The following is a 26,048-nucleotide window of genomic DNA, read 5'->3' as shown; positions in this document are numbered from 1 at the left end:
CTGCCGCTCTGAGGACTCCCATTTTCAAGATGTGAGAAAGTCCTTTTAACTTTGGTGGACCTCAATGTTCTCATCGGTAAAATGGGAATTCAGTTAGATAACATGGCCTGAAACACAGCACTCAACAACAGTTCCTGCATGAATGGTTAATTCCAGTCCATAATCAATGAAAAAATGTGGAGGAGAATGGAGACCATGAGGCATGAGAGGCACAGCTGTTTTAAGAATGGTCACCATAGGATTTCACAGTCAGAAGCGGTATCCCTCAGCTCAACAGGGAACTGGATGAGGGAAATGGGGCAAGAGAGATGGATTACAACACATTCCTGATCTCAAAGGGATTTGTCCTGGACTTTGCACACTTATGGGTGATTGCCCAGGCTGCTCCAGGGGTTACAGAAGGGCATGATTAGAAACAACATCCTTGGGCTGGGGAGATGGCTCACTGGATAGAGTTCTTGCCAAGGAAGCACAGGGTATGAGTCTTCATCGTTCCTGCTCACATACAAATGTGGGCAGAGAGCTGTAATCCAAGCCCTGTAAACACGAGGCAGGAGGAGCCCCGGAACTCACTGGCCAGTCTAGCCAATTTGTGAATTCCAGGTTCAGTGAGAGAAAGAGACACTCTGTCTCACAAGACAAGTCAGGGGCTGGAAAGATGACTCAGTGGTTAAGAACACTGCTGCTAACCTTGCAGAGGACCAAGGTTTGGCCCCCAGCACTGGGATGGCAGCTCACAACTGTCCTTAACCTCAGTTCCAGGGGATCAATGTGCTCTCCTGGTTCCACAGTTACCAGGCACCCATGCGGTACACACACATGTTCAGGCAAAACACACATACACAAATAAATATTTTAAAATAATAAAGCAGAGAATGACTGAGGAACACACCTGGTGTCAACCTCTGACCTCCACATATGTACACATGGACATGCATACAAACACACACACACACACACACACACACACACACACACACACACACACACACACACACACACACACACACACACACACACACACACAGGCATGCGCACACACGGAAGCAACATTTTCTCTTCAAACCAGAAAGATATTGACTGTGGTTAGTTTCATGTGTCAACTTGAATGGATTATGGGATACCCAGATTACTGATATACATGTTGTGTCCACCGTGGATGTTTCCAGAAGTTAGCATTCATTCTGGCATACTGAGCTCAGATCACCTGCAGCAATGTGGGTGGATATCATTCAGGGCAGGAGAACAATAAAGAAGGGCAGAATTGGTCTCTGAAAATTAGCTAGGACATTCATGTCCTGCACTTAGCAGAGGTACTTCTGGATCTCAGCTGTCAGCTGGAACTAGAAACCATTGGGCACCTGGTCCTCCAGACTTGACGTCTCCACTGGAGTTATGCCCCTGCCATTGCTGGACTTCCAAATGGAAGGTTATTAACATCTCAGTGTCCATAACCCTGTGAGTCAAGTCCGCCATGACAAATCTCTTCCTCTATGCCTCTGTCTATCTGCCATGGTTTGAGAAAAGCTCACATGGTGACATTCTTCTGGCAGTAGGAGTCGGAGGTGTCAGGAGGTGATTAGGTCTTAAAGGTTAATCCCTCCTGCATGGGTACCCTTAAGAAAGGGGCCCTGTGGGGGCTGGAGAGATGGTTCACTTGGTAGAGGGCTTACATCGCAAGCGTGAAGAGCTGAGATCTATCCCCAGAACCCACATGAAAAAGCCAGGTGTGGTGGCACGTGCTTATAATCCCACACCTGCAGAGGTGGAGACGGGAGGATTCCCTGGGGTTCGCTGATTGACCTACTTGGTGAACCCCAGGCTAATAAGAGACCTTGTCTCAAGCAAAACAAAATAAAACAAGGTGAACAGAATGTAAGGAACCACAGAGGAGGTTGCCTTCACCACATCCGTGTGCACACATGTGCACACATGCATCCCACACTCTCACACACAAAGAAAAGGAAGCAGAACTCTCCTAAAGCTCTTCTATCATGTTAGAACTCGGGAGGTCATATGTGACCCAGAAAGTGGCTCTGTCCTTGCCAGGGACCACTCTCCACCAGTGTCACAACCTGAGATATCTCAGCCTCTGCACCAGGGCCGTGACCTGAGATATCTCAGCCTCCATAATGGTGAGAAATAAATGCCTCCTATTGAGGAGTCACCTGGTTCTCTGTGTGAGCCCTGTTGGACCTGTTCCTTTCAAGGACCCTGATTAATGCAGAGAAATCCCCGTGACAACGACATCAAGATCGTACATTCTTGGTTCCCACCTCTGCCACAGCATGTGTGACCTTGGAGACTGCAGATCACCTTGAGGATGGCAGATTTTAGCAGAATCCATGTCATTGGCACATAGTGAACTGTCCATAAATATTACATGCTCTACATTAATATTACTGTTTCTCTCTCAAATTCCCAAACTTAAGTACTAAGCACTTAGATGGCATTTCCATAATGAGGTCAGCTCAAGGATGCTGCGTGGGGCCCAGGCCCACCTATGCCTTACCTACCATAACAAGAGCACTGCAGCCAAGCAGCCACATCCCAAAGAGAGAGGGAGATTCATTGTCTGCTGTGAAATAGAGCAAGGAGTGAGCTCCCGGAGTTCGGCTATGAAAACGGAACTCTCTCTGCTCACTTTAGTCCCAGGCTCAGCCTCCTCCTCAGCTCCCTTCCCTTTGCTCATTTGCACAATGCCCAGAGTGCCCAGTAACTGGCGATCCCAGCACCTGTCGTACTACGTGATGGGGGAGGGGCTTCTCCGGAAGCTGTGTTGTTATCTTTAGCGGATGACTGGAGTCCAGAGGCAATAACCATTTCAGACTAGCCAGAAGGACAGGAAAGAAGGACAATAATGTTAGTCAGGTAGCTCTTCCTGCCTTATCAGCACCAGCAAGCTCTACTCCAGAGGGCAGGATAAAAGAGGAATTAGGAAATAACTACCTTCAGGAGATACCGAGGCTTCCAAATTAGATATGCACCTGCTAAATAGATTGTGTGGAAAGACACAGCTTTTTAGCTCAAACATGACCTTCAAAGAGATTTTCCCTTAGATTCACAAGTGAAAAGCCCCAAATATTTCAAAGAGCAGATCCAAACACTAAGCATGTCATCTCAGCCCCTACCCTTGCGGGTAGGGCACACCACAGACCGTTCTCAATAATAGCCTCATTGGTTTTTATTACACGTTATCATGTATCCTAACGTTCTTTATCACGCTGGGAAGACGGGCTCCCTTTATCACGTTTTATCTCATTCTGAAGTTATCCTATCAATATCCACTGGGCAAGACTGTATTTCTAGATGGCAGTACAGAACAGCGCACGATAAACAGGAACACTGCTGCCACACTGATCAATGGTGAGATAAAGAGAATGTGCCCAGCCGGAAAAATCAACTGGGCTGGGCAGAATGTCCGGATAATCTGTAATGTGGCAGGGAGTGATTCATCATGGGCAGAGTCATCCTCACAACCGTTGACAGAGCCAAAAGTTCCTTGGGGAAGTGCCTCCCAACTACAGCCCAGTGGATGCTGTCATTGTCCCCGGGAAGCTATGGAGCTTTTGCTTAGACTGATCTTTCCTAAAGCTACATTTTACAGGTCCTGGGCCCAGAGCACAGTAATGGAGCTGGACTATATGCACTGGCCTCACTCTCCCCAAAAGGAGCTGGAGACCGAGTCTTCTGTTGCCTTAGGGTTTGTAAATCACCTAGGAGACCTCGAAAGGACAGAGGCCATTGCAGTGTCTTTGATGCCTCCATCTCTCCCTTTCTGCCTGGCACATTCTGATGGGGACCATTTGGGTCTTGGGTGGAAAGCTTTGCATGGGCTAAGATGAGTAAACACACGCAGCTTGTTTTCCCAAACAAGCGTTCTGAATCCAACAGCTTTCTTCAACTTCAGCAGTCCTGTCAAATGCAATGTTCGAAATGGAATGATATGAATAGTCTAGTTAAAAAGTCTGTTACAATAAGGCACTAAATTCTACCAAATATAGCAAGACACACATGCTCTCTTACTTCTTAAGGAAAAACTAAAAGCCATTTTTGAATTAATAAAACTAAAGCATTAAAAAAACACCTTGATCTGAATAAGGCAATAGGAATTCATTCCTCTGAAGAATCCACTAGGAGCATAAACGCTGATCAGCAAGCTTCTTGGTTTTTTGTTTATTTGTTTGTTTGCAATAGGTTCTCACTGTGTATCCCTGGCTGGATTGGGGCATTCTATGCAGGCTGCATTGTTCTCAAACTCACATCGATGGTCAGCATGGTAGCACACACCTTTAATCCCAGCACTGGGGAAGTTTCCTAATCTTATCAGCCCTGTGCCTGTAAACCAGGGCCAAAATCAGCCCCCAAGTTATAACCTTACAGAAGAACTAAGAGGTCAATGACCAGGAGAGACTCTGTGACCCCCTCGCTAATCAGAGGGGTTGCAATTCACAGGCAATTGAGCAGAAGTCATTTCCCTTCTAAGGCAATTGAACCAGCACAACAAAGCCCTGAATTCTGTGGCTGGGTTCATTTAGTTAAACCCTATATGAGCTCATTGTCTTTGGAGAGGAATGGCTGGCTCAGAAGAAAATGTCTTGGTGTAATGGGAGCCAGCACTGATACTTCCCCCAGACCTATTAACACTTCTGGAAACCCATCTGGAGAATAACTGCTCTCTACCTGATTGTGCCTAGTGTAGCCCAACAAAGTAGACACAGAACAGAGTCCCCTCAACTGGGAATCCAAAAGGAAACAAATGGTTTAGATTTTGTCTTGTGTTGTCGGAGAGATCTTAGAAGGATATAGTTGGAAATGTTGGACCAGAACACTAGTTGCTTTAAGAAGAGAAGAAGGTATGTCAAAAATAAAAATCTAGTGCTGGAGAGGTACTTCAGGTGGCAGAGTGCTTGTCCAGAATGAAGTCCCTGGTTCAATCCCCAACACCACATAAGCCAGGCATGGTGAGGCATACCAGTCATTGGGGACATGGAGGCAGGAGGATCAGAAGTTCAAGATCATTGTTGACTATGTAATAAATTTAAGGCAAGTCTAGTACACATGGGATCCTGCCTAAAGAAATTAAATGAGTAAAATTGTGAGAGACCCAACAGGGAAGATGGAGAATTCTGTAAAAGGCCACTACTGTGGGAGCAGTTCCACAGATGGCAGGATCTCTCACCTCCTCCAAATCTCTCAGCTCCAAAATCTTAGCACAGCCCTTTCCCAACTGTCCAGGGAAAGGAGCTTTATGACACAGGGTCGTACCCTTTGATTCTTGTACAGTAACAGAAGTACAACCATTTAACACACAACTGGACACATAAAGAGACACTAAGTTCCAAAGTAACTTGTTTATCCTGGTTTTATTTATTTATTTTTTTACATATATGTTTTGGCATCCTGCTAAAGATTTAACTACCACTTCTAAAGGTGAATCTATTGTATTGGTACTTGGTAGCCAAATTATTTTGACACCAACTGTATCAAAGATCCAATAGATAAGAATGTTTCAAGTTGGGACTTCAGTGCTTTCTGTAAATATACTTAGACCTTATCTTCCTGCCAGGGTATGGTAAATAAGAGGCACAACCCCTCACTCTGCTAGGCGGGAAAAGACCAGTGGTCTGACCCATGTAGCTGACCCATCATTAGAATGACAGTTAAGCTGAATGCCAGCAGTCCAATCCAGTATGGCCAGCAGAAAGTCCTTCCTAAAAATGTAAGATATGACTGATGAACGAGTTTGTAATGAATCTGGAAATGTGCAGAATTAAAGCCTCAGTTTCCCTAAAGGTTTCACAGCTTATATGAACATGTTTGGAAAACAGAAACATGGCTTGCCTCTCTGTCTTGGGCCATTGAACTGCATCTCACTCCGATAGGAGTTGGGGAACATGCCTCCCAAATTGCAGATTTTTAGAATGTCATCTCAGAAACCAAATCCAATGGGACATTCCAGATGTGTGTGAAACCCTCATTAACTCAAAATGTAGCTCAGTGAAGGTGCTAGGAATTGATTTCCTCAGGTGTAAATCTCCAGCTCTAGGTGATGTAAGTGGGAACCAAAGGTCAGCAGTCAGAAAGCTTGTGATTGATGTCTTGGAGAACCCAAATAAGCAACTAAGAGAAGGACAAGAAGACCTGGAGTTAATAAGCCAGGTGGGAAATGTACCCAAGCCTTTTCTCTGCTGTTCTAAATAGGATTTGCTCTGTTAGCACCGTTTAACTTTTATTTTATTTGGGTATAAACATGTGTACACATATGTGTGGAGGTGAGAGGTCCATATCAGATAGATTTCTCTCTCTTTCTGCCTTAGTTTTTGCAGAGGAAGATGGAGTTGCTTGCCTGCTGTTCAAGGAAAATGAATCAAGAGAGAGAGGATTGGCTGTGAGTCAACGTCTGGTACCAAGAGTCATCAGCATCTTCAGATCTGCTTCCTGCCTCAGATCTCATCAGCTCAGCTGCCTTCCCTTCCTGGTCTCCATCACTCATCGCCAACATTCACTTGGTACTTGCTCTGCCTGACAGGGTCAATGGTCTGTCTGTGTTAACTTCCTGTGCTCTAAGAGATGGTGGTAAAGACAGCCAGCCCAGGAGACTACAGAAGTGACCCACATCACATGTCTGTAACCCTCAGACCACACAGCTCACAGAATAAGCAGTAAATGTGTGTTGATGAAGTAGGTGTTGGTTTTGGAGGCTGAATAGGCCAAGACCTCATTATCTAAGCCAAAAGCAGTGAGGGACTTGGAGTAGACACTCTTTAAATCCCTCATGGGCTTTCACCCCTCTAATAATTCTTATTTACTGATTTGAAGTCAAATGTCTCAGAAATGTGGAAGTTAGCACAATCTGTGGAAAAAAAATACAAGAGCTTCTGACAAACTAACAGAATAGGTAAACAACTCCTAAAACAATGTTTTTTTTTTTTTTTTAAAAAAAAGCTTATTGTGTTTGATACAAATTTTTAACAGTAGAAAAACATTTCATCTATTCTCAAGTACATATCTAAATTATATAGTCTATAAACAGTTGTCAGAAAGTTATAGAATATCATAAAAGTATTAAGATACAAATAGAAAGTAATAGGTGGTAAAAAAAAAAATGTAGAATGTACTTCAGTAAACCAATGAGCCAAAACTACTATAACTCATTCCCTGTGACCAAATTGAACAAGAATTTCAAGACCCAAGAAAAGGATGAACTAACAGAAAGTCCGCACTTCTCTCTAGTGTTGCAGGTCGAACCCAGGGCCTCCCAGTGCACGACAGGCAAGGACTCTTCCACTGAGTTCCGTCACCACACCTTATTTTTAAAAAGTTAAGGTCAACTATCATCTTCCATCTAGTTTCATCTAAAAAGGAGAGATCAGAAAATGGCTGCAAAAGAAACTCTAGAATCCTGAGACCATAACCTGAACTGAGTAGTGTGTTGTCATGTGAATAGGCATCTAAAGATGAATGCCAGGGACCTGAGAGGAGTAACCAAGGACTAAGAACATACTGAAGAAGCTTAGAAGCCAGTCAGACTTCTCTTACCATTTTCACCATCCAAAAACATCTGAATAGACAGATTTAGACCAAAGACTAGCAAAAATTACAAATAATTGCTAATTAGTTACTCAAAAGTAGTTATAGCCAGAATTTTCACCCAGTTTGAAACAATGTTTGAACAAAGGCTCTGGAGGAGTTTTGGGCCCCGTGGATAAAACTACTTGATGAAAATTGGTACATTAATATAAACCTTCCTCCTCATTAACTCTGTTAACATTTTAGTACTTGAAAATAATAAAACTATATTTGTATAAAATATAATATGTGGTTCTCTGCCTTGGCATACTATAATTACTTTTGCCCAACTGCCCAACAGCAAAGTCGGTGTTCATTTATTAATTTTTTTATCTCCAAGACTCACAACACTACAAACATATCATGTGGTGTGTGAGCTACCCTCCTCTCCCTCACAGTGACTATTCACATCACCATCTACTCACTGTTTGCCAAATTTGGCTTATTCATAGAAAATTCAATAAATATTTGTTAAGAGGTTGTTAAATATCAGTCAGTGGCCTACAGCGTAGCTCTTTAAACTTGTGGCCTAGATTAGAGTTTAGAAAGCACGCGTGACTCAGCAGTCACATGCTAAAGAAAAAAAAGTTCTCCCAGCTTCAGGAAGATCTTCCCAAAGGAAAGCTACCCTAGAAAAAGCGAGGGAGCCGCTGCAGCTCCAGCAAAAAGGACCAGCTTGAGGCTGGGCTGCAGCTCAGTGATAAGGAGCTTCCCAGTATGAAACGGCCTTGGGTTCTACCCTCAACCCGGTAAGACGCTAAGGTAGTTTTGTCAAGGCTGTTTTCCAGGCTGAAGAGGACTAGTCATTGTTGCTGGAGGGCTTCTCTCCAGGTTCCACCAAGCCCCGCAGTCCCACAATCCACGTATAAAAGAATCACTCAGACGCTCATATCACTTATAAACTATATGGCCATGGCAGGCTTCTTGCTAACTGTTTTTATATCTTAAATTAACCCATTTCTATAAATCTATACCTTGCCACGTGGCTGGTGGCTTACGGGCGTCTTTACATGCTGCTTGTCCTGGCGGTGGCTGCAGTGTCCCTCCTTCCTTCTTCCTGTTTCCCCAATTCTCCTCTCTCCTTGTCCCACCTATACTTCCTGTCTGGTCACTGGCCATCAGTGTTTTATTTATATAGAATGATATTCACAGCAAGTCATAGGAAAGTGAGGAGACAAGAGAGAGTATATTGTGGGAGGAACTCTATACTCAAGCTTACCTAGAGAGTATAGAGTATGCACTAAGAGAAGGAAAGACAGAAGGAAGAGAAGGAAAAGGGGAGAGAGGGAGAGAGGGAGGGAGGGAGGGAAGGAGGGAAGAAGCAAGGAGGGAAGGAAAGAGAAAGAAAGGGATAGAGAGAGGAAAAAGAAAGGAGAACAGTGGTACAGATAGCAGGAAGGAGAGAGAGAAATAGGGAGGGGTAATGCCAAAAGCATATATGAATACCTTGGGTGCGATGATATCTAGAGTTGATGTAGGTGATAAGGTAATCTTCTGATCTCTTCTAAGACACTTCAGTAAAAGGATCCAATGGTGTGGAGCTGTCATGTAGAGAATGAGAAGATGATCAAGATTTGACATGAAGACAGCAGTTAGGTGCAGGCTGTGATGGGGAAGCAGGGCAAGACAGTTAGTGGGCAGCTCGGGCTTCCCAGCCACTGAAGAGGCATTAGCAAGAATCAGGAAGTGGCTGGCATGAGTGTGAGCAGTGGTTAGGGTTCGTGATTCCAGGAACTGTGTGTTGGGCCCATGAGTACCTTAAATTGTTCACTGGACATACAAGAGCACCTCCCATTGTTTACGGGGTCCATAAGCACCTAGTGTCATCCACAAGGTCCATGAGACCTAGCATTGTTCACTGGGTCTATAACCAACTAGTGTTGTTCAAAGGAGCCATTAATACCTATCATTATTCACTATGAATCAGGGCTTCAGGGGCAGAAGGAATGGGAAATAGTAGAGGTCTGTGGCATTGAGCTAGATGAACTTTGGCTATCTATTAGACTGTGACTTTGCGGTCTGTCAGACAAGGATCTGCCTTGGACCTCAGCTCTGGGTGTCATTAACAAGTACACGGTGACTAAGTCATTGGAGGACAAGAACAGGAATTCAAGAGAGAAAAAGAACAGAATTTTAATTAATAGTTCCATCTAACAATGGCTGATGAACAAACTCAGAAAGAGGCTTGAGCAAGAGCGGCTGGCAGAACAGGAGGGAATCTGAGTGTGTGGCCTCCCCAAAGCAAATGAACAGAATGTTTGAAGAAGAAAAAAAAACAGACGGGGGTGTTCAATGCAAATGATAGGTGATAGGCTAAAAAGTAGCCACTACATTTAAATTAGTTCAATCTTCATCTATTATAGTTTTTTTTCCCCTCTGTTGCTTTATAAATACCATGACCAAAAGCAACTTGATGAGGAAAGGGTTTATTTCATCTTACACTTTAGAGCCCATCATTGAGGAAAGCCAAGGCAGAAAACATGGAGGAACATTCTTCACTGGTTTATTCACAGGCTCAGATCCAGATTTTTTTTTTTTTACATCCCAGGCCCACTCACCTAGGGATGATACCACCCACAGTGGGCTGGGCCCTCCTGTATTAATTAGCAATAAAAAAAAAAAATGCCCCAACAGACCTTCCCACAGGCCAATCAAATGGAAGCAGTTCCTTAGTTGAGGTTCCCTTTTCCCAGGTATATCAAGTCAACAATCAAGATTAGCCATAACACCAGCACTATATAAAACCAGATGTGGTAGCATATGCCTATAATCCAAGCATTCAGTAAATGGATGTGGAAGGATCGGAAGTTCATGGTTATGCTGATACATACTACATAGTGAGTTAGAGGTCAGCCTGGTCACAGGAGATCCTGTCTTAGCTCCACCTGCAGTATGCACATATCTCCCCCATAGTTCTGGACAAATAAGTGATGGAAGGCCTGATTGGAAACAACCACCAATAGATAATGCCTTGAATTCAAGATAACCCAAACAGGCTTGTCACCAATCTGTCCTTGCCTCCTCTCCCACTTCCTCTATTTCCACAGCTCTGTTTAAACGTCTCTAGGCTTCTGCATCCAGTGTACTTAGAAACCATATTTTCTCCCTGCCTTCTATTCCTTCTTTAACCCTACCACAGCCTCCTCCCACCACAGGCTCATCTGAGCCCATCACAGCCACTATGCCCCCAAAACATTCACTCCCATCCCCAGCACAGCTACTCCTGCCCCCCAAAGCAGACACCTGTGTCCTCACAACAGTCACCCTTGTCTCCAGCACAGCCACAAGAATCCCAACACATTTTCATGCCTTCTCCTTGTGCAACTACAGCCATTTGTGTCCTGGAGCGATCACCCTCCATGCCAGCCTACTAGGCCATATGCATGGCTCACCTGGGCTTAGTGGCCTGTCACCATGGGCTGGGATTAATCAGTGACAGTCCATGAGACAGATGTTGCATTTGCTATTTTTTTCTGGAGGCATCTTGAGCAAAGATTCCACATTGACAGCTGGAGGTGGGATCTGGTCCACAGATGTCTGTTGTTGAATCCACAGATATTTTTTTAATTGAGTCAACATTTTTAAATGGAGTATTTTACACAAAATGTCAGATTTTCAGCTTCTCTATAAAAGGCGACTGTTTTGGTATCCCAAGCCCCAACTCATTTCTGGCAGAGAATGTCTGAGGCTGAGGGTACTGCTGGGCCCCTTGGTATAAGAAGGAACCTTCCAGGCCACCCTAAGACACAGCCCTCTGCATAGCTCACTGGGGTTCCTAAGGGTGCCTCGAGTCTTAGCATGTGCATCCTTACAGCATCCTCCAGGGATGGAATCTAGGATTCTAGCCGAGCATGCTCCCCCCATAGGTTGCTCTAAGGAACTCATAGGAGTAAGTGACTTTGGCCCCACACTGCCTCTCCTCCCAGTGGCAGTACACACCTCACCATCACTTCCCCCACATCATCAAGCTCCAACTGAAAGACCCTCCCACATCATCAAAATGCATCTGCCTTCTAACACAAGTTGCATGATTAATATGTACTAAAATGTGACTGAATTAATAAGGAAAGTGTCTCCTATAGAGTGTAGCTATGATAGTCTGTATGGATAATGTCATAGGCACTACATACATCATGGAAGGTCACATGCGAGTCATATCTCTCTCTCTCTCTCTCTCTCTCTCTCTCTCTCTCTCTCTCTCTCTCTCTCTCTCTCTCTCTCTCTCTGGCTAGGACCAAAGAGTCCTCAGAAAACCACTCAAGCAACTTAAGGAAACCTTTTGTGGTTGCTTGAAGCCAGCCCCCTGCACACCACAAACGGCTTGAGGTTGTTTACTTGTCCCCAGGGGGACAAAACAGGAAGAGACAATGGCTTAAAAGCCAGCTCTCCTGAAGAAAACTAGTAGCTTCCATTGGTTTTAACTGAAAAGGTGGAATAATACAACAGGTCTTCCTGAAACATCGAGAGATGGGGTAGCCTCCCTGTTCTCCGTGTTCAGGCAACACCAAGAACCTTCTACATGTTTCCATGCAAAAGAAATGCACGTGTGTGGCTGGAAGGGCAGGTGGCAAAGCCGGAGAAGAAAATCAAAGGGACCGAAGGTGTCCACACGAGAGAAAGAACGGTGGTCACACACACAGGACATCTGCATGCAGACTTCCACTTGAGGGACGCAGAGCATCCTGAGAAGATGGCTGAGCCCATGGCGATGATGTTCCCATCACAGACATCCTGGGAGGTTTTACACGGACTTCACCCACTGGGCAGTGTGATGGTGTGAGTCTCTAGGAGTCCTCTCATCTTGAATGTTCCCGGCTTCCCTCTACAGGCTTCTTAGATAAGAAGTGCTGAAACCAAATTGCTGTCCAGCATTCTCTTTGGCTCTGCAGGCCCTCTTAGCTCGAACATATGCATTTTAGCAGAGAACCAAATGCCTGAAGGCACAAGAACGCCATGTGACTGCTGTTTGTTCCACGTGTAGCTCACTCAGGTCATCCCTAGTCCTCAGGCCACAGCTCAAAGAGTTCCAGTTCAACCCTGATCCTGCACCGACGATGGAAAAGCTCGGGGATACATGTTGTCTGAAAATCTCACCAGGAATTGAGACAACTCAGGGTGACAATCTGCATGAGCAGTGTCCTTTGGGCTCTTGCCTCCTTTGTTGAGCTGTGTCCTTAGCTAATCCACCTGGTCTGCTGCTCTGGTTCCTGGACTTGGGTGAGTGGATGTGAGAGATGAAGGAGACTGTGTGTAAGCATCTGACTATAGGTAGCGACTTCAGAACACAAGCCTGGGATGGTGAGGAAGCCAAACCCCCTTTCCCAGCATTCCTGAGAAGATCTGAACTAGAAAGCAAGCAAAAGCAAGGTCATCAGAGGGGTCGTCAAGAGGTTGGACCCTGGCAGTGTGCCTGGACACTGTCACCAGAGGAACCTGGTGAGACTTGCCTGTGTAATTGGGGCTGCTGGGTTCCCCTGGACATCCAATTGGTACAACCAAAAGTAACAACAGCCCACAGTTGAGAGGTGGGAGCAGATGGAAGTCATGTCTACATGGAAGGAGAGGATGGGACAGATCAAGGACAGTCAGAACTGACCCTTCACCATGGAAGCCATTCCCAAGGCTCCATGGTCCTTCTCTGCAGTTTCCTGGTCACGTGGCCTGTTCTGAGATCTCTAGAGCTAAATTAGGACAATGGCAGACCATTATTTCCTCTTCCCAGAGCTAAGAAGCAAGCACTCTGTCACACCTAGTATATATACATGCACACCATTAGCATATACCACCATATTTACATAGACATACGTACACGTACATGCTCAAATATATATTCATATGTGCATGCACATAAAGATGTACATACAAATCCATAAGCATGCATATAGGCACACAGCAGCACACACATATGGATATGTGCACACAGATACATACATACAAAATGTACACAAATTAACATGCACTACAGAAAGACAAACATATACCCACATGTACACAGAGGTATACTTACACTTCCATGTGCTTGCAGATGCAAACACACTCGTATCCATACACCCTCACTTATTTGGGCAATGTATGTCAAAATATGACTCAAATACTTACATATCTTGACAGGTGCACCAAGGTGAGGATGGAGGTGGCTAGACAGAGCATTCTTGCACTTCATTATCTGCCAATACTATTATTCTGAGGGAGTACATCCTCCTCATCTCCAGGAGGCAATTCAGAAGTGGTAAAATAACGGGATATTTCCAGAGAATGAATTTTGCTGTATGGCCATTCTGAAAAAGGTGCTGTGTGCAGGGGGCTGATGTTAGAGCCTTTTGCATGATCCTGCTGCAGAAGGCATTCCTTGGAGGCTGGAACACAGGTTTGTCTGTCTGTCTGAAATGGAGATTGATTCTGTGAGACCAAGAGGTTAAAACCAACTACTTTCACTTCGATAATTAACTAACTTTGTCCATAGGCATACTGTAACAAAAAAATAAAACATGCTTATAAAAATTCTAAAAACAGTGATTAAAAGGGTATTGGTTACATTCATTATATCAAGTTGCATTGATAGCTTTTGGAGACCTTTATGGAAGTTAATTCTAAAAGAGATCATCACCAGAAGTGGGCTTGGAGATATCTCTTGTGCTGTCTTAGGACAGTGTGGTGAGCTCCACAGTCCAGACCAGAGTGAAGATCATACCTTCATGCTACTGAATCCCAGAGCTCTGGAAAACAGGGCTTCTTCATTGAACAGAAAGTGACAGGGACAGGATCGATGCCTGTTTCTAAGAGCCAGGCGTGGGTAGTATCAATGCCAAGTGCTTGACTGATTTGGGGAACTCTGCACTCAGCTATTAGATGCAATTTAAGCCCTGTTGCTAAGGTCCCAGAGCCAGAAAGAAAGGGAGCAGGCTTCTGGGAGCCACACCCTGTCCGTGGAAAGTGTGGAAGGGCTGTCTTAATAAACAGGGCTAGACAAGCTTGGTGAGGCCTAAGGTCCTGAAGCTCCAAGGAAGCTGGCAGTGCTTAGATGGACTGTCATGACACAGAAGGGTACTGAAGTCATGAAAGCCGGAAGTCTCGATTCTCATTCTAAATGCCTTTTAAAGTAATGGGGATTTTGGTAGACCACAATTCAATTGCTAAGTAATTGTATTGAATAAAATGTTCAAATGAGATTAATTGGCCCACTTACAGTCGAAAGACTGCTGCATAAAATAAGGTACAATTTTAAGGAAAGAATTAAAAGAAAATGTGTCCTACATGTGTTCTTCACTTCCCCAGTCTGTGGCCTTGGTGGCTGCTTCTGTGGCATTCTGTGAGTGGCCTGTTGGTGGAAAGAATCCCATTGGTGGAAAGTCCCCAATGGCCACATACTACTTGGTTCATGTTCCTGGGTCATAACCTCAGGCTGGTTTCACAAGAATAGGAACAGACCCTTACACAGGACATTGAAGAAATTGTAGTGTTTGCTATACAGCAACAACTACCATAAAAATATTGGATTGAGATAACATCAGCCATCATCTTGCTGTCGATCTACAAATTCAAGTCTCTCTTGACTTATAACTAATCTCTGTGATAAAGAGTCCATACGTCCTCATGACTTGGCTGTAGGGTATCCAGACATTTGGTGAATGTTATTCTGGGTATGTTGTCAGGGATTTTTGGATGAAATCAGCATTTGAATCAACAGAATGATGGAGAACAGGTTGCTCCTCTGAATGTGAGAGGGCCCCAGATAATCCACTAAAGGTCTGACTAGAAACAAACAAACAAAAATCTGGTCATGGGAGAAATTGCTTTTTTCTACCCAATGGTCTTTAAGCTGGGATTTTGGTCTTTAGCCTTCAGACATGTGCTTGAACCTTGAACCTGGAACCATCTATTTCCTGTACCTTCAGTCTGGTGCTCTGGGACTTCTTAATCTCCTCAGTATGTAAGTCACTTCATTATGAGCTATCTAACCCTTATCATGTATCTATCTATCCATCCATCATCTATCTATCCACCATCTATCAACCTATTCATCTGTACATGCATGCACACATACATCATTTCTTTTATCTGTGCCTTCATCCATCTAACATCTATCCACTCATCCATCTATCTATCATCCATCTGTCGCCTATCATTTATGCATCTCCCCTTTTAATTCTTCATTCTGCAGTCTAGGTTCTTCATCTATGGGTCTGAGTGTGCTGGTCACAAAAAAAGAAAGAAAGAAAGAAAGAAAGAAAGAAAGAAAGAAAGAAAGAAAGAAAGAAAGAAAGAAAGAAAAGAAAAGAAAAGAAAAGAAAAGAAACAAAACTTGTCAACAGTAAAATATTTCCAAACATACAACAACCAAAATGAATTCCAAGTCTAATGTGAGGTGTTGCTGGCAGTGTTTGCCTGGGTTGTATCATGTGACTTCCCTGCAGGTTTGTTCAGAACACACAACATATCCACTATGCATGGTGTGTGTCATGATAATGTGTGGAAGGCGTAGCAGGTGGAGCCCAGAGCGATGAGAGACAAGTGGTTAGAAAGTGGCAGTGGGAGGCAGCAGCTGAAGAGGTGCCCTGGAGAGGTTTGGGAAAGGGGTGGTTCCGACAGAGGGAGAGGGGCAAGTGTCTCAGTAAGGAGAAAGTTGCCTGCGTGGGGGGCACCACAAGGGTATAGTACAGGCTCCAGGGGTCAAAGAGAGGGCACTTACTGAACAGGTGAGGAGAGATGGATGGTCAGATAAGGTGGGGGGAAGAAGTAGCTGAGGCAGACTCGAGAATCAAATTTGGCGGGTGATAGATGCCAGCAGAAACAAATGATCTGGACATACCTTAGGAGAGGCACATCAGCAGCTTGATTCCAAGCAGCTGAGCTCTTTGGAAGGGAATTCATTTATGCTACTCCCAGGTTTCAGCACCAGCTGAAAGAAAAAATAAATAAAAAGGAAAGGGCATGACTGTTCATAGGTATGGTGGGGGAGAAGTTTATTGTAGATAAAAGAGAGAACATAGTCTGAGGCAGAGACATCTGGGAGTCCAGAGTGGACATGACCAGACAGAGCTGGGCTGTGTAGGAGAGGGGAGAGGCAGATCAAGAGGCCAGGAGTGTGGGAAGACCAGGTAACCAAAATGGTTGGGTTATATAGGGAAGGGCAGCTGGGAGAAGGGCAGCCCAGCCCCAAGGGTAGGGGGCCAGATGTGCCAGTCATATCCTGTAACAGGTAAAGACTGAGGGATGCTGGGAAAACCTGGTGGCCAGGTTCACTTTAATATGTTAATGGGCACCTCAACCATTTGTCCCAGGTTTGAGACCTAATACCATGAAACAACAACAGCTGCTGTTGTACACAAAAGCAAGTCTGATCAGGTTTAACTATTGTGGGTCAGAGATTGCAGCATTTTTACTGTACAAATAAAGTTTTCACCTGTTATAGAAATGTAATTGAATAATTATGAAAACAAAAACTTTTAGTATTTCCCTATAATGCTCAGACGTTAAGGAGAAGATTAGAACATTGTTGAGTGGCATTATATGAGAATGTTTCATTCTGAAAATTCCTATCTGGGGCTAGGAATGTAGCTAAGTGCTGGAGCGCTTCTCTGCCATTCACGAAGCTCCAGGCTGCATCCTCAGCACCTCGTGACACTGAACGTAATGGGGCACACTTGCAATATCAGCATCAGGAGGCAGAGGCAGGAGAGTCAGAAGTTCAAGATTATCCTTGGATTCACACTAAGCTGAAGGCTAGCCTGGGCTACAAAAATAAATGGAAGGCAGATAAATAAAATTGCTGTTTGGGCTTAATAAAAAAATTCAATGGGTTTTGTCTTAGAAATAGGACAGAATCTCCCACAGCTTCCGACCTGGCCCTAGGCAATCTGCTGCCATGTTTTACTATGTATTTACACAAAGTGGTGTTCTCAGCATTGATAATTGTAAAATCAAAATGTAGATCAACTCTGCAAAACATTGAAGATACTCTAAATCTTGCAGTGTGAAGGGATCCTGCCGAGATTTAATTCTTTATGTAAACAAGTACATGTCTCATTAATATTCAAAGTCTCTTCATCTTTACTAAATGGTAAAATTAAATGTATATCAAAGAATTGTTCTAAAATAAAATTTTTCATGATTTATTATCAGAAATCATTTGATTTTGTGTATCTATTTTATGTACCTATGTACCAGGGATCACATACAAAGTTCTATTTTTAACCTATCATCCATCTACCTCTCCTGCAGGTTCTTTTTCTCCAATGTCCATTTTCCTCAGCTGTGGGCCTGAATGTGGTGGTCACAAAATTCTGGGCAAAGGTAAAATGTTTCTGGGCATGGTCCACTTGGAGAACCTTGAGTGCTGAATCCGTGATAGTGGCGCATGGTCATCTGCAGCTCCTTCTCCACGAGTGAGACATTTATACTCACTCAGAACAAGCTGTGGCTGCTGCAGGGTTAAACAATGTTCCTGTGCCTGGCCTTCAGACTCAGGGGAGCCCTACTGGACTGAAGCCCTCCACACACGCGCGCGCTCACTCTGTCACTCCCACGCTCTCTCTGCCTAGCAATTCTCTTTCTGCACAGAACAGAAAGTTGGAGGAAGAGAAAGGCACAGTGTCAGAATCAGACTGCATATGCAAATACCACAGAGATGGCAGGTACAAAGTCAAGAAATTCAGAATCCAAGAGAAGGCTGTAAGGGATTGCTAGAGCAGATCCAGGGGGCGTGGAGAGGCAGACAGCTCCAGCCTGAGTGCAAGAAAGGCTGGCTGGCAGTTGAACGGGAGCCCAAAGGAGTGACACACTCCAATGAGCCGGCAGTGGATTGCCTGGTACCAGATGCTTCTATTCTCTTCTCTCAGGGCTCATGCCAGGCCTTGGTGAGTCTGGCTGAAAGCCCCTCAAGTGAGAAAAACTGGAAGCAGCTGACGGCCAGTGCCTGTGGGCGCTCAGAGCAGTCCCTCTGTTCTGGCAGAGCGATTCCCCTGACAGGTGGCAGGGGGAGAGCCTGTTCCCAACCCAGCCTACACAGGAGGGTAGACAGCTAAAAGGAAAAACAAGCTCTATGCTCTCTCTTCAGAACCTCCACATGCTGTGGGGAGCAGCTGCTGACTCTGAGTGCAGGAAGGACAAGCAGCCTCCCGAGTGATGTCAGCAGCCAGTTCACCAAGGTGGCGGAGTCCCCATCTAGACAGAACTCTAGTCTCCAGGAATGGTCAGCATGGTGACCCAAACAGAGTGATTGGAAATCTCTGTGATCAAATACTCTGCACACATTTCCTTGACTGGTCCTCACATCCGTCTTGAGCATCCCCTACAGTCCAGGTTAGGAGACAGTGGTTCAAGGTGATTGAGCGACTGGGCTATGAGGAGGGACAGCATCACTCCTGTCCGTCTCAGGAAAGGGATGACAGAAATCCAACTAGGTATGCTTTCTTATTTATTTTTATTCAGTGTGCATGCGCACCTGCGTGCGTGCGTGCGTGCGAGTGTGCGTGTTGTGTGGAGGAATGGGGGGCAAGGGGCATGGTCTTCGTAAATGGTCTTCAAACTAGGAAAAGTTTCTCTCTCTCAAAAGGTACAGTCGTCAATGTCATTCGCATATCTTTCATTTTAAAATACGACCCCACACATCCTTTTTCCCCACGGGCTGAATCTTAGCACACATCTTCAGTGGGCACACCATTGTGAACAGGAATGAAAAATCATTTTTTTCAGGTCCCTCTTAAGGAGCATCCTGCTTGACCATCTGGCCCATAATTCAGGGCTTTTCTAAAGTAGAACCACTTGGCTTCACTTTTGTCTATTATTTTAGATTTTCACACAATATGATTTAAATTTTCTAGCTATGAAACACAAATTTGATTCAATATTCGTCAATGGCTTTCTCACTGAACTCTGAAAGAGCTGAAGGACATGGGTGGATTGCATAGACACTGTCCCAGCTGGTGTCCTTAATGCCCTGATCTTAGGCCAGAGGTTATAGGACCTTCTAGTCAAAATATAAGTCTTCACTACACAGGAAGATTTGTAAAAGACTTTCCTCGTATCAATTGGAATTCAGCCATGCAGCACACTCAGTCCCTTGGTGGGACAAGGATTAGAGAGCTTCTCCTGAGACAAGCTCTCTTCACAAGGTCACCTTGGAACTTCGTTGTCAATGTTACACACATTCATCTTTAGTAAATCACTTTTATGGAAGTTGGTTCGAGGGCACACAAACATTAGCAGAGGCTTGTTCTGACATGCAGTTTTTACAACTCACAGTACAGGAGCCTCCAAAGAAAAGCGCAGAGCCTGGTGTGCCTAAAAAGTGTGTTTGCTCAACTGCAGGGTCATCGTTCCCGAATGAGCTCCTCTAACAAGCACAGAAGCTCCACACAACACCAGGAAAAGACCCTGAAAATTCCTTCCCATCATTCTAATCGGTTGCAGATGGGCTGGGAAGCTTCCTGCCATTTTTTATTGTTAGCTAGCTTCCTCTCTTCTGTCTGGAATTTTATGGCTTGCTTTCCTTATTAGCCTCCAGGATGCCTGAGTCAACCCATTGAGTCACTCCAAGCTGGTGGATGGGGCTGTCCCCTCAGCGGTAAGGACACCAGTTGACTGAGTGAGTGGGTGCTGGGGCACTGGACCGTATACTTCTGTCAGTCATGCCCAGCAAGAAGAATGCAAAATGTATTTCTGTAAAAATATTAAACTTATTTAAACAGCTGTCTTCCTCCAACTCTTTCGGGGCTGAGACAGGAGGATCTCAAGTTCAAGGCTAGCCTGGAGACAAAGCAAAACCTTATCTTAGAAAAACAAAAGAAAGGAAATTCACAGTCACTGTGAATTAGCCAAGGAGGGCCTCGGGTTTTCACTCAGCAGGAAGCACTAGAAGTTTGTCTGGACCTCCACCAGGGTGAGGAGCTGCAGCCGTTTCTTTTATCCAGGTGTCTGTCATTGTTACTAACAGGAACTGGTGTGTGTGTCCCTTGTCTGGATGGAGGCCTGCTGTCCTGAAGCTACTTGTTGGGTGGGAAGCGAGGAAAGAATGACTTGTTTTAGTGTGCAGAGGAGCCTCCCACAGAGGCGACCGAGATCCCAGCTGATGGGCTGGGTCTGGTGACCTAGTCAGGCATCAGGGATTTTTCCCTATAGAAGAGCCAGGTTTGGTCTGTAAGGGAGAAAGGATACATATGAGTAGCTGAGTAGATGATTCAGGGTTGCATGTTAGCTCGCTCTCTCACAGTTTAGAGATTTCAGGCCCTGAGTGCTAGATTCCTGACCTTTGGGCCTGGATTGTACATTATGGTGGGAGCCCATGATAAAGCATGGCCTCGGGATCAGAAGGCAAAGAAGAGTGAAAGTCTGGGTGCCTTTACTCACTTCAAAGGCATATCCCCCAAGACCTAAATGCCAGCCTCCATTTCTTAAAAATTCACCAACTTCTCAAAAGGGCCACTCTGTGGTACAAGACTCTAGTACATGGACCTTGGGAGATACTCAATATCCAACCTATAGAAAGGGTCCTGCCATAGAGATTGCAGAGGATCCCTCAACATCCCTCTTTTTCATCAGAGAATGCCTGGGTCGAGCTCTACAGACCACTATAGAAAGAAGAGGACACCGCCCAGCCTCCTTGCTGCTATGAGTAGCCATGTGACTGAGTTCCATGCAATGGGATATGGCGGAAGTGGCATGCATATTCACCTACCAGGCTCTAACCCAAAAGCAAGGCATGCCTGCCCTTCTTCTCCACCCACCCCGAGAGCTGATATGCAGTTGGTAGGCACCATCTTGGAGGTGATGAGGGAGATTGGTACATTAGGAATGGCAGAGCTATTGGGCAGCAGGATCCTGGACTCCCAGAATAGCGAGATCCCTTACCGAAGGCAAAAGTCAGCCTCCGATTCATTTAACCTACTTCCCCCTGCCCCTTGTTAGCAGTTAGCAATCATTCGCTTCTGGTTCTGTGGATGGGGAATCATCCCTTCACTCTTTCCCACTAATCCCCACCGTGGCAACCATCTTGGTTCTTGTGCTTCTGAAGGAGAATTCACCTGGGGACACAGGTAGAGACAGCAAATACTCGGGGTTGATTGTCAGCAGGCAAACAAGATAAAAACAAAGCTCATCGCTGGAGTAGAGGGTGGACCTGGCCTGGTCTCTCATTTCTCTTCCCCTCCCTAGCGTGGTGGTCCCTTTGCTGGGACAGGTGGAAGCTTTCTTCGACATCCATCCCCACAGTTCAGTCTGTTACAATCAGGTGCGTTCGATGCAGGGATGTGTACAAAGATACAACTGCCTATAACACTGAGAAGTTTACCAGGGGAAAGGGCAATAGGGGCTTGTGCATGCTCCTCAGGGGCCTTCACAGAAGCAAGCCAGAGCCTGCCAATGATGGCTTTGTTTTTGCCCAGCGCCCCGTTTTTCTTCTTGTCTGGTTACCTTGGCTGTCTTATACCTCCCCCAGCACCCCTGACTCTAGGTTTGAACTATAGCATTCATTGCATAACTGGGTATAAATGTTCAGCTATGGAGGTGCATGTTTTTACAGGTGGAACCCCTAGAAGCCCAAACTTGGATTCACCTAATTGCTGGTGTAACTGAAGACCAGGTGACAGAGATGGTTAATTATGCCTTCACCTGGCTGTCCTATCTGTTCCCGATCAGCTGTGGGTATGTGTCCAGGTCCAAGCCAAGGTCCACCTCACCCTTGTCAAGAGCATAGCCATATCTGAAGGGCACTTCTCTTACAGATCTAGTAGGGTTAAGACACAGGTGAGGCTCTCGGGACACAGCAGCAGGACAGGACTTGGAGCCTCTGTGCCATGTCAGACTGCTGTTGATGAACTCCAACTGACACTTATATCTCACACCTTAAACCTTTCCCATTGCCCAAATTAAAACTCCCACAATCATGGAGAATTCGACTGTTGGAATGCTGCAGGATGAGAGCCAAACCATCTTGAGCAATTTTTTTTTTTCTTTTCAAGACGGGGTTTCTCTGTGAAGTTTTGGTGCCTGTCCTGGATCTCACTCTGTAGACCAGGCTGGCCTCGAACTCACAGAGATCTGCCTGCCTCTGCCTCCCAAGTGCTGGGATTAAAGGCGTGTGCCACTGCCATCCAGCTTGAGCTATCTTAATACCGTTTCGTTGCCCACCTCCATGTGTGACCTAACTTCCTTGTTACTCCTGGGTAAGTCATTTTGGAATGTATGTCTAGACCGCTAGCTGAACAGGTCACCAGACAGCATCCGAGGCCTAGAGCAGAAATTCGCTTGCCTTGCTGTAAGTCACCAATCTGACATTCCCACCAAGACATTTGAAAAATGTCTGGCTTTATAATGTTCTTTGTTCTGTAACTATTCAAACTCTATCAAGTGATTGCACACTGGGACATGAAAATTGGAGCAATTTGGAACCATGTCCCCAGGACTTGGCCACTCACATTTGTCTCCAAAATAAACTCTCTTATTCCCTTTGAGGTCAAATTGTATTTTGGGTTGACAAAGGTCAGCAGTGAGTCATTCAGCAAGGCTCACTCTGACCTGGTTTTGGGGCTCAAGCATTCTGACTCTTGATTTATGGCATAGGTGGATGATGAAGTGTTTGAATCATTCTTGCTAATGAGTTTCAGATCATAGTTCCCATCCATCCACATGACCAAGCCAGGATTTCCTCAGCTCCTCTGGTTACCACAGAGACCCATCCTCAAGATCTACTGGCATCTGCCACGTTTGCAGAAATCCTCTTCTTGGAAGCATCTGGACCCTGCCATGAAGAAAGAGCATCTTCAGTACCGCATGCCTGCCTACTACCATCTGCAGCCATGGAGAGTGCCCTGAGTGCTTACAGTGAATACTCTGAGAACTGAAAGTATCACAATGAATACTGCAAGGATCGTAAGTACACCAAGTGTTGAAAGCACATTGAGTGTACAACTTGAAGTCGCAAATTCTAGATTCAGAAGACCTGGATTCAAATCCTGCCTCCATCATTTAGTGTATAAATGTTGCCTCAGGGAAATCAACTTTCTAAGATTTAGTGGCTCCACCTTCAAAGAGGACAGTTCCCATCATATGGAGCTGTTGTGAGAAATTTCATGGCTCATACTGAATGTTCACAGAGTTCCAGCTGGCTCAGAGTATCATCTCCAAGCTCCCCTCCATCAGGCCATCACTCTGGAGCCATCAAACAATCTTCCTGTGCCCACATCTCTTGTCTTCCACCAATGTCTGGTCCCAGATTTCATCCCTGCTCCACCTGACAGTGTTGCCCACCCCCTGGTGAATGCACTTGTCCATGCACAAAGTATGACAGTTTCATTCATGATAGGCCCTGAGAGTCATGGTGGTTTATTGACTGTCAGCTTGACAGGATCCATAATCACCTGGAAGACAAGCCTTCTGACATGTCTGTAAGGGATTCTCTATAATAAGTTAATTGAAGAAGGAAGACCCACACTGAATATTGAAGTCACTATCCCGTGAGCTAAGGTCCTAGACTACATAAAAGGAATAAAGAGAGCTGAGTACAAATGTTCATCAATCTCTGCTTCCTGGGTACCTACACTGTGACCAGCTGTTCCACATGTCTGTTTCCATGGCAGACTGTATCTCAAATGTGAGCTTAAGTAAACCCTTCCTCCCATAAGTTACTTTGGTCATGAGGAAGGTAAGCAGTCCTTCTGTGTGCACCGGGCAAGCACATAAAGAGACAATAGTTTACCATGGCATACCCAGTGTCTACTCTATGTCCCACCTGTGTGCAATTGCTGAGGCATACTGAGCTCCATCCACCCCTGTTCATTCTGTTCTTCAGTGCCTCTGTCAGAGAGGAGAAAGCATGGTGTGAGGCCACTGTCACATGATCTTTCTGTCTCCTCTCTTCCAGTGACATCTTAGATGTTTATGAGAAAAATCCCCATAAAGGGAGCTTATGCTTTCGAGCCCCTGAGATGTACCTATGGCTCCTGAAGCAGATGAGACTAGGTAAGGGCATTTGTGCCAACTCACCCCCAGAGGACTGGAATGCCATTCCCAGGACCAAGGAGGTCTTCACTGCCGAGCAGCCACCAGCAAGAAAAGAAGGAGGGACAAGGATTTGAATGCCACTAGGAGTCTCTAGTGAAAAGGATTTCCAGACCCTGGGACAAAGACAGCGGTGGCTGGTTCTACCTGGAACAGCAATGAGCTCTAAAAGCAGGTAAAACTGAAAGAAAGAAAAAAGAAACAAAAGGCTTTATTTCTATTAACTTATAAATATGGTATCCATTTTCCTGAGATGGGACAGATTACCATGTCCCATCGGAACCTCTCTCCTAGCACTGTCCTAGAATTTAAAACAAAGAAAAGCATCTACATGCTTTGCCCCAGTGATCATCTCAGCCTTCCTCTGGGAGCTGTATGAATAAATAAAACCTATCCCTTCCATTTATTATTCTCTGCCGTCCAGTTTAAGAATCAAGTCCTGAAATTATTTCCATCTAGGTAGGTAGGGGCTGTAGCTCAGCTGGTAGAGTGCCTGCCTAGCATGCATGAAGCCATGAGTTCCATCCCCAGAACCGCATAACCCAGGGGTTGTGGCACATGTTTGTACTTAGGGCACTAGGAAGGTAGAGGCAGGAGGTTCAGAGGTTCAAGGTCATCCTCTGCTGCATAGCTATAGCAAGTCCGATGCCAGCCCGGGATCCATGGGATCCTGCCCACGTGTATACTGTAGATGTTTCGAGGGCTGGAGCAGCAAAGGAGAAGTGAGCAGGCTGAAGACCAAGGCAGATGGAGAAGGAAGAGTTAGTTCAGAAGGAAGCAGAGTCGATTTTCTATAAGCAGATACAGCCCAATAGAACTTCTGTGTGCAAGATGCGTCATCCACCTGGAGACACCCTCAGAAGTGGGCAGAAGTTCATCATAGAAGGATGAGAATTGTCATCCAAATATCCACAATGGCATCCTTCCCACCATCCTTTCTCTGGACACAACACAGTCCATGTAGTTTCAGAGACACTGGGCATATGACCACCAAGGTACAAACAGTCCCAAGGATACTCACTCTCCTCTCCGACTCCCAGCCTCCAGCCATTGGCCAGCTCCCAAGAGAGGACATGTTCCCTTACGACTGGCCTAGCAACATGCCCTGGCAGTCCAGCTTGGAGGTCAGGCATGGCTGAAGGACACATAGAGGACTTAAGTCTATTGTGTTTGTATATGTTCTTGTAGGTATACATGAATATGTGTGTGTGAATGCAGAGGCTGGAGGCTGACATCAGGTATCATTTCCCAGGCATTGTCCACCTTGTTTTGGGACAGATCCTTCACAGAACCTAGAGCTCATGGATTCAGAGAGACTGGCTGTTCCACAAAACTTCAGTGATCAGCCTATCTCCACCTCCCCAGAGCTGAGATAAGCACACATTGACACGTCTGGATGTTGCGCATAGGTGCTCAGAATCCACACTCAGGCCTAATGTTTGTGTGACAAAACTGAGCCCCCTCCCCAGCCCTGGGTGTCT

This window comes from Peromyscus leucopus, chromosome 5 (assembly GCF_004664715.2).
Source record: "Peromyscus leucopus breed LL Stock chromosome 5, UCI_PerLeu_2.1, whole genome shotgun sequence".
Taxonomy (NCBI): Eukaryota; Metazoa; Chordata; class Mammalia; order Rodentia; family Cricetidae; genus Peromyscus; species Peromyscus leucopus.
Note: the sequence above shows the minus strand (reverse complement) of the source record.